Source organism: Barbus barbus (genome assembly GCF_936440315.1).
Source record: "Barbus barbus genome assembly, chromosome: 23".
NCBI classification, from domain to species: domain Eukaryota; kingdom Metazoa; phylum Chordata; class Actinopteri; order Cypriniformes; family Cyprinidae; genus Barbus; species Barbus barbus.
In genome coordinates, this window is record NC_136751.1 from 2,402,839 (window position 1) to 2,412,500 (window position 9,662).

The 9,662-nt window shown below is 43.3% G+C and overlaps 1 protein-coding gene across 4 annotated transcripts in view; it reads left to right on the forward strand.

The window, feature by feature from the left end:
* The window catches only part of LOC306843195 (protein c-ets-1-B-like), a 46,613-nt gene that overhangs the window by 21,224 nt on the left and 15,727 nt on the right, over positions 1-9,662 (forward strand). Inside the window, exon 1 of one of the 4 annotated variants that reach the window (XM_079374517.1) lies at positions 3,964-4,134. The exons of the other annotated variants lie outside the window; for them this stretch is intronic. The gene's annotated coding sequence lies outside the window, so the exon portion shown is untranslated. Of the gene's footprint in view, positions 1-3,963; positions 4,135-9,662 lie in introns of those variants that run through there. 4 annotated transcript variants of the gene reach the window in all.

The following is a 9,662-nucleotide window of genomic DNA, read 5'->3' on the forward strand; positions in this document are numbered from 1 at the left end:
ATTCTAACCCATTGGTTTTTAGTTTACTCCTAGCCTAATTTCAGCCAAGTTAGTGAATATGTTTTATATGTGGTCACAGTTGTAACCAGTGAGGGAAAACTGCTTAGCTGTTCAATAAGACCCAACAGAAAGTTGCATACACTAGAATATAGATAGTGTTGTATTATCATGCAGTTGTGGGAAAAGGGTATCAATTAATACAATAATAAATATATTTTACTTTTCAATTTTTTTCTTCCATTTTTATTATGTTAATCAGCCAGATACATATTGACATTGATAATCTTTCTTTTGTCCCACTGGCCACAGATATGACCACAAACATGTTTGCATGTATTCTGATCATGAGACAGCAATAATACATTATATGAATCATATTTGTTAAACAGCATGTGTATTATGACATGTTTTACATGCTTGCTTTTATGGAGCTTTCAGATTGGAATTAAACAGCTCTGGTCATGTGACTACTTCTACCAGTCATGTAAAAATGTTCTTATGAAATGTAGTCAGTCCTCACTTTCATTTATAGTTTACAACTCTGTAAATTTATGCCACAAATGTTACCGGCAGGATTAAATAAGTTAAATACTGCGATGGTGCATTAATATATTCACAGCATATTGTTGTCTTTTCAATCATTTGAACAGCTATACTGATAGTATGTCCAAAACTGGACTCTTTTATTGCTACAGTGCAAGAATGAGAGCAATGTAATCATTTTAGCAAATACTGTACGTGAAGAGTCTGACACCAGACTGATGTTGACTGCCACACATGGCCTCTCATGACGTGACAGACTTTATCACTTTACATAGTCGTGTTTCATTTCATCCATGACCAGCAGGCTTGAATTTTAACTACAAGAGTGATTATTTTTGTGTCAAGCTGACTTTCAGAATATTGCGTCATTTAATGTTCTCGTGCATTTAGTGTAAGTTCATTATTTGGTCATTGGCTGAGCCCTGGGCTTTCTTTCCTTTTATGCAGATATTATGGGCCTCCTTGTTACTGCGTGATTAAAGTTTCATATTTCTTTCTTTTGTGTTTTGATGTGAGTGTGCTTGTGCAATCTCACGCATGCATGTCATGGCAGGGAATTTCCCTTTTGGCTAAAGAGTGGTCAGTGTCAACTGAATGAAGATTGTCATGATACTGCTTCAATGTCCATTCATACCACATCCATTAACCCCCACTGCTGACCCAGCCCGGCTCAGGAGGGGCTGCATGCCTGACCAGGGCGAAGGGAGATAGGGAGGAAAGGTGCCATGCTGGTTAAGCAGTCAGCAGTCTCACACTCCCCCTCTGTACTCCCGAGGACTGGAATAAAGCGACAAGCCTGCAAGTGGGATGTTAGCACATGTGTCGGCCCAGTGGACTCTTTAAGAATCTGACCCTCTTCTTTGGCCCGGAAGGGCAGGGTGAGTTCAGTGGCCGCTAGTTTCCCTACGATAAAATGCTGACTGGCTTCGACCACAGCTGGTGGTTGTACACCCAGAATTCTGACTCCCAACCTCTCAAACACACACACCACCACCAGCTGTTAATACATCATGGAAAAAGGCATTCACCTTTGCAAGCATGTCAGAACAAAAGCTAAAACATAATGACTCCAGCTTGATGTGTAAGATGTGATATTAATCATTACCTCGCATGCACAAGGGCCTGCTCTCTTTTCACACACAGAGTTTACATTTACAAATGCACTGGCACATGACCACGCGTAGACACTCTCCAACACACATGCACAAGCCTTCTCCTCGCATGTAAAAACAGTTGTGCACTATTAAAAAAAAAAGTGCTGATACTTGCAGCGGGGGTTGCCAAAATATCGTGCTATCTTGCAAAACAATTTCTCAAGACAAGCTCCCTTGAGTTCAGTCAACCGTGAATGTTCAGGCCAGGGTGAATGGAGTGCATTGGCAAAGACTGTACAATCCACGTAAGACATGTTTACTGCTGGTCTGCTACTTTAATCTTCTGGAAGAATGGATATGTGCACCTTGCTGGTCCCGTGTTCAGCACAAAGTGCTTGTAGTAAAGCTCTGGCAGACTGGCACAAATGATAGTTTCTAGCATGCACGCGTCGTTAATGCGGAGAGGCCATAGACATTAAGCACCTGATCCCAGTTTGTATTGGGTCTTAAATCAAGACAAGCGAGCTGTGTCTTGAAGACAACGGCTAGTGCAAAGACAAGCCCGCCTTTCCCTGCCCCCCATTTGCTTTTTTGACTCTGTTTATACAAAAGTGATGAATGGTTGAATTCAATCAAGAGTCACATAGAAGTTGTTTAGAGTTCAGTCGAGATTATCTGATTTACCCCGGAGACATGTAGTGCATGAAGAGACAATGGGACCTACACAAGAACAGGACAGCCTCGATAAACACACTTACATTCATTAATGGAATTGCTAAAATAAGATTGCGTATGGAGTTAGCACAAAACAATCTCCAAGAACACGCAGATAGTCTGGAAGCAAAAGTGTTTACGTGGAAAAGTTTGACCGTGCGACCTGCTAAGGAGCTCACAAGTCATTCACAAGTTTGAATCGTGTGGTGGCGCAGCACAGATGTTAGAATAAACCCATGTAACATCTGCTACCAAAATGGCTAATGCTGTTCCTACCCAGCCAGTTTTGCTGTGCCAGAAGTCTTCAGCATCTTCTGAGAGCTTTGCGTTGTAAGGGGCGTAGTCAAAATGCTTGACAACGGGGTCACTCCTTTCATCTTTGCCCAAAGACTACTTAGCACAGTGAAATGAGTCAGCAACAACATGAGAGACAGCCAGGGGTCACCTCCCACTCATTTCGGACTAGAGAAACAACCCTTGATGAGGGTATCTGGTCTTCCCTTTCTCCTTCTTTCTCACTCGGTGTCCATCTCAGGGTTCAGTGAGTGATAGGAATGTCTGAGGATTGGGTGCGCTGCCCATTGACCATGTTTATCTGATTAAGACACTGCAGACACTCTCTCTCATCCTGATCCCCTGCTAGGCCTGCTCATACACCCTTGCTTTAGATACCACACACAGAACTAGTGCAGAAGTAGACAAGTGTGAAGAGATGATAATTCAAGCAGGCAGTCTTCTTCAAGGGTGTATCTTAAAATGGCCTGGATTCCCGAGTTACATAACAGATAGGTTTCTTTAATGTCAGACTCTTCACACTCTCACCAGGCCTAAGCATGCCTTGCTTACCTGACAGCTGTGCAAATACGGACCCTGGCAATCAAGGTTAGTCTGATGTGGGTCTCTGAGGTTTTATAGTTTGCTGAACAGAGTACGAGTCACTTCGAAAATAATTTACTAATGTGAGGTGTAGGGTTTAGAAGTGACTGGATTCATATTTGACACTTCACCAGACTGAGGCCTTGAGGCTACGATGAAACACCGTTAGATCATAGTGTCTTGCCTACTGTTGTGAATGACTCCCCATTCACAGAATGTCCACTGGCTACATGACTCCCCTGTCAAAAATTCTTTCTGGTGAACACAGGTTTTTATTTTTGCCTTTAAAGTGTAGTCATCAAAGGGTGAAGCGAGGTCCTAGCCTTTATTCCATCAAGTTATTGGCACAGGCTAATGGCACAAGCAAACGTTTTCCAAATCGTTACATGCGTCAGAATGACTGAACCATACGTCAGCGCCATTTTCGCTGTAACATACTTGTGAAAGCTGTTCTGACCCACTTCACTGTGATGTAGTTTGAAGTCTTCCCAATAGTTATCTCTGGCCCTGCTTCTCTGAACTTCAAAAGACCAAAACAAAAGCAAAAGACACAGCATGTCCCAGAGCAGGGAAGAAATAACAACCGTGGTGTATTTTTTCCAGCATTTTACAGCACCCATTTTCTCCCCTGTGTTCCATGTCTCTCTTTTTTTCCCCTGCGTTTGTCTCTCTACCGTCTGTGGGCCACATGGGCTCTCACCTCGTCTCCCTGGCCCCTGATGTGGCATCTGCCTAGTGCTGTCTTCTCATCCCCGCCGCGTGCTAAAGGCTAATTACTGAGTCACAGCCCCTGCCGTGCTGACACCAGCACCCACCCCTCCTCCCATAAGACATTAGCCCTACCCAGTCCCTCCGAGGCTCTCTGGTGGGCCCTAGACCGCCTCCTGGGTGTTGGGAGGCCCTTGAGGTGAGTAATCCAGCCGGACCGGTGCCTGTCTTTCCATGCCACGCTTGTTTTTCATTGTGGCTGTTTTGCAGATGTCTAACGAGTACAACAGAGAGACGTGGAGGGTGGCGTTGGATCTGTTTTTGAGATCACAACTCACGGAGGTAGAGGAAGACCTGCTCCCTGATTCCACTCTCCCATCAGTATATGCGCTTTCACCAAGTCACCTGTTTTAGGGCTCAGTAGTCGGAGCTGGTTTTGTAATTTTTTAGTTTTGCAACCTCTTTGAACACAGTTCCTGCCTTAGAGGAACATTGACGGAATGCTCCTGTCTACCAGTCCAGTTACACGTGAGATCCTAAGCTTTCTCTGAGGTCCAGGTGTTTGGCTGTAGCTAGCTTTACCATCTCTCTCGGTTTGTGAGTGCTGCTTGATGTACAGCTGAATAGAAGGCACATGATCCTTGGCAGTCACAAGAGCCGCCACAGCTGGGACTCTTTCTCATTCAACCTTCTCCCCGCTATCTACATATTTCTGACAGAGAGGCTCTGCTCGGACGATTTAGGGATGAGAGCAGTTAAAGGCGTTCTGTGTAGGTGTCTGGATCGGATCCAAGAGGGGGTCGTAATGAGGGCTAGTCTTTGACATTGTTCACTTACACCAGTTGAGCATGGTGGGATTTGAGAACTCGCCCCTTTCTCATAAAACCATGGTTAGCCTGACTTTTTTTTTAGCTTGTGAGAGTGTTCAAATGGAATGTGTTTAAAACATTTTAAACTATTCCTTACACAGTTGAGAACTGCAGAGACAATTTGGCATGCCTCTCTGCTTCTGCTTTCTGACACATTTGATGTTGACATTTGTCACCATAGAGGATTTTACTGAAATGATGCATCACTTTAGTCACTTTGATGATGTGTTAGCACACCGTTGTGCTCTGCGGTTCGATGTGGATTTCAGAACAATTGCATCTTCTTTTCCAGCCATCCATTCATCTATTTTGGGCTCGTGAACTCTTTTCATTGCTACAGCTGAGGTACTTTTCTCTGCGTACAGTTAATTGTGTAATTGGTCCATTTAGACCTGAACTCAAAGGCACACTGGTTTTTAGGTCACAAATACAGAACAAACTCACACAAAAATCCTGTCCACATTACCGATTGTAAAACAAGGCAGGAATGTGTGGTACGATACATAAAAACAATGCGGTCTGTGGGGAATTAATTTACCGAGAATGTATCTGTTGGCCATCGGCTGGTTCTACAATAGCAGAAACCATTAGCTTGCTAATTGCATGCAGAGCTTTCCTTCCTTCATTTCCCTGATACTGAAAGCTGCTTGCTCATAAACTTAGCTCAGGCATGACCGACTACTCGTGTATGAATTTGCTTTGATCAGAAATGGACGTATTTATATCTAGTGTTGGAAACATGTATTTTTTTCCGCCTCTTGAAGTGTTGCAATTTCAGGTGCAGTAAGAGTAGGTTATTTGAGGTTTCTAAGAAGAACGTTGCTGAAAGAGTAAACTGTTTGTCAAGATCAGCATTTGTTTGTTCAGAAATCTAAACAGTATGATTCACTGATCCAAGTGCACTCGTGCTCTTTTAGAGGTGTTCACTCCTGCAATGAAGTTACGCTCTCACAATTAGCATGTTGCAAACCGCCTCCGCTTTACTTTGCAGTATGCATAGTAGCGTCACTATACGTATCTCTGTAATGCATAGCATGACAATTGCGGGCATGAGTGCAGACAAAAAAGCAATTGATCAGACCTAGATTGTGGTAATACAAACACTTCAGATCTAGGTAAAATAGTGGTGCCATTTCAACCCTACCACATTGAACAATTAACTTAACAACTATATGAGCAAGAACTTGCAAAAGAATTCCCAATTTTAAAGTCGTCCCTGTCAGTAATTGTGATTTGAATGCTTAGTGTGACACACTGATGGCGATGTGTGTGAGACCATCTAGTGAACCCGGGGCACCCACTAGCTGGGTCTCTAAGAATAGCCACAGTGTTCCAGGGCAGGAAAGCCCCCGACGCGTGACCCGGGCAGGGTGGACGGACTCTGCGCTGCCTTTGAGAGCTTGATCATGGGCCGCTGCTATTCCTGTCTCGGCCCGGCCCGGTCTGCATGCTTTCAGATGGAAATCTAAACAGTGGGCAGAACAAGCGATTCTCTCACTGGATCCCCCACCCTTGACCGTGCCTTGTTCAGCACAAACCTGCTGCGTGAATGGCCCTCCTTCATGCGGGCCAGGTTTGACAGTCTTGCTGTCACATGCTCTGAGAAAGATAGGGCAAGAGATAAAGAACTGAAGGTGTTTTATGGGCCACCCTGCTGCGACCCACAACTTTTTGGGGGATTTTTTGTTGTTGTTGTCCTTTGTACTGAGCTCCACCTCCTTAAATGACTTTATTTTCAGACTGGAATTTGATGGCATATGCAACTCTGAACTGAAACAGAAAGAAAGTGAAAAGGGAATCACATGAGGGGTAAGATATGCTAATTTGACATACAGACACAAATACACCAAGCACAAAAAAGCATTCAGAAGCTCAAATACCATCCAGACTATTGAGGGCCTGAAATGAGCTATTTGGCTTTTATTACACACCCACTTGCAGTCTCTCACGCACTTAAGACAGAACCCTCACACACATAAATGCAGACACACAGTTCTTTGAAGTGTGTCTAATCTTAGAATTGACCATTAACACTATCATCAATGTGTGATCTGCAATGCTGTAGATTGGCCCTGGCTAGATGTATGCATGTCATTAAATCAATGAACATGCTATTGAAAACACTGAATGGGCTGGATGGGCGGAGACCTGTGGTCATGCCAGTAGTGATGTCATCCCTTCGGGGACTCCATTCATGTTGTCTTCTATGCTCTCACATTACAGATAAGTGAATCATCCGACCCCTCCCCACCACACCCGACTCCATGAGACCACTAGGGCCTCATGACCATAATCACAATTTCACAGCCCCCTGACTAATGCAGAGAGCTGAGACCGGCCGACTTACACTCATCCACACCGCCCCAATGCACACCTGCACTGTTTCCATGCGATATGAAGGTTTTCCGTGTGGTACTGTATGGCTCAGACCCAAGATCTTTTGGGCCTAATGCAGTTCAGTGGACAGAGTTATCAAGGATTCATATCTACGGCTATTAGCGATGTATAGTTACTTTCTATGGAAATTAATACAATGCTCGTTTCATTCATTGAACTTCACATGCTGAGCTAATGATTTGCTTCACAGAAGAACATAATGTTGGAAAGTCTGTGTGATCAACTGTGTGAAGCTGATTTGAAGTTTAACCACCATTTAAAGTAGTCGGTCAAGTTATATAAAAAAATAAAAATAAAGGTTGCCAAAAAAGTTTCTACATTTCAGGTATTTAAGGGAACAATATGAGAGTGTAACTCCTGAAATTAATACTTAAAGCCTTTATGTATAATGCATTATAAAAGTATGCATTGTACAATCTAATGAATAATTGTAACCAGAGTTAATAGATTAATTATCAATTCATTGTTAAACTATGCATTTTAAATTTGGTTATAATTATTTACGACAAGATATAATGTATTACAACACACTTTATGAATAACTATAATGCATTATACCCTTTAATAACCCTTGATAATGCATTAAACATAAAAGAAGTAAAAATATTGTGATGAACATTAAACTAAATATTTGTCTTCAACAAAGAAGACGCAGAGTTTAAAATGAACCGGTGAATTGTTTTTTTGATCAAATTAATTGTGTATTTGATCAGTGAATCATTTATTGACATGAACGATGAGAATGGACTGATTCACTAAAATGAGTTGGATCTCCAGTGGAATATGAAAGAAGGCAGAGCGTGTTTGATTAAGTTTGTTATACTGTTTGATGTCTGCGATTGGCCAATGATAATGTTAACGAGAAAGCATCTTCCATCTCTTTCGGTAGTAACAGCATGCAGATTAGATCAGTTGATGTAAGGCTTTTCTTTGAAAACGGCTAACTATCCTTTGGCTTCAGGTGTCCTTGCAGATATGTGGTTTTTGCCAAGTGAGCAATTGACATAATTCAAGTGAACACTGTAGACACATAATAAATTAACAGAAAGATAAACTCAGTGTATGTTTTTTCCTGATCTGATTTTCATAGCTTCCTCTGAACCCTGAATGCACAGATTGAGCTGTCATTTGGCTTTTAATTTGATCAAATTATGCAACCATTTCAAATCATCAGACTGCTATTTTTCTTGTTCAGAAAGCACTTTGCATTTGTCGCTAATGCAAAAACCTCTCTGCAATTTGTGTTTTATATTTTGTTCAAACAAACATGCTTTCTTTACGAAAAAAAAAAAAGAACATATGTAGTTTACCAGGGTCTTCCGGAGTCTTTCTTGCCAGTTCTGGCCTTGTATCATCTAATGGGCCTCTTCTGCATTGAATGAAGCCGCTGACGTCCAGCTGGTAGAATGGCCTCTCTAATGCGCAATTAAACACTGTAAATGGAGACTGCAGCATCTCGTTCTGATTGAATCACACGAGAGCACTGCATTGTTCTTCTCCATTTAGATGCTCCACATAATGCATCACTGCAAGTCCTTCCCTGTTTGAGTCAAGCAGGGTTGCAGAACGGGAGAAGGAGGTTAGGAGGGACAGCTGTTGTGCATTCCTGGCTGGGTTATGTCGTGATGTGGATCGACAACAGCGAGCGCGAACCCATACGGCGCCCAGGGCTGGCAGTTTCTAAACCGCGCAGAGATGCCAGAACATCTGGGTGTCAGTAGAAAAGCAGTCACAGACGGTGAAAAAAAAAAAGGCACAAAGTGTTGGCTTTCCGCAGTCTGGACTGTGCATTTAGCTCCCAGACGAATTCATTGCGTCTGAGTCACAGGCGGGCATTTTTTGACGGCCACCAGTAACAGAATAACCACCCCTTACCTTGTGTTTTTGATGGCATTACTGTCCCTTCAGCAAATTCTTCGCTCGGCTTTGTGACATTCTTCAAACCCTTAGGGTTTTTTTCCTAGACCCTCTTTTCTCTCGATCCGCCACCCCGGCAGTCCTAATTGGATCAGTGGAAGTCATCGGGCACTGTTTAACTCATCAAAGCCCTCTCTGTGTCCTGCCGGGTGCCCACGAGCAGAGAGGGCGATCTTTCCAACACTGCGCTGTCTGTTCGACAGCCCGCAGCGTGCTGTGACATCATCACCCCTCTGCCACGACCTCTGACCCCTAACTATTGACCCCTGCCAACAGAGGCCCATCTGTCTGTGGCTGGAGACGGAAATGGGACAGCTTGCTGGGCGGAAGGGATTGTGGGAAGATGGTCATCGGTGTAGAATCTGATCTGTGACACACTCGGTGTGTTTGCACACTGTCCTTGGCTCTGAGCAGCAGTGTAGGAGGTCAGGTTGGAGGTGGTTGATGTGTGTAGGTCTGTAGGACAACTACATTTAAGTGTGTGATGCTGACACTGCTGGTGTTCTCGCTGTATATGATGATGTAATTCTTCACACTGATTGAC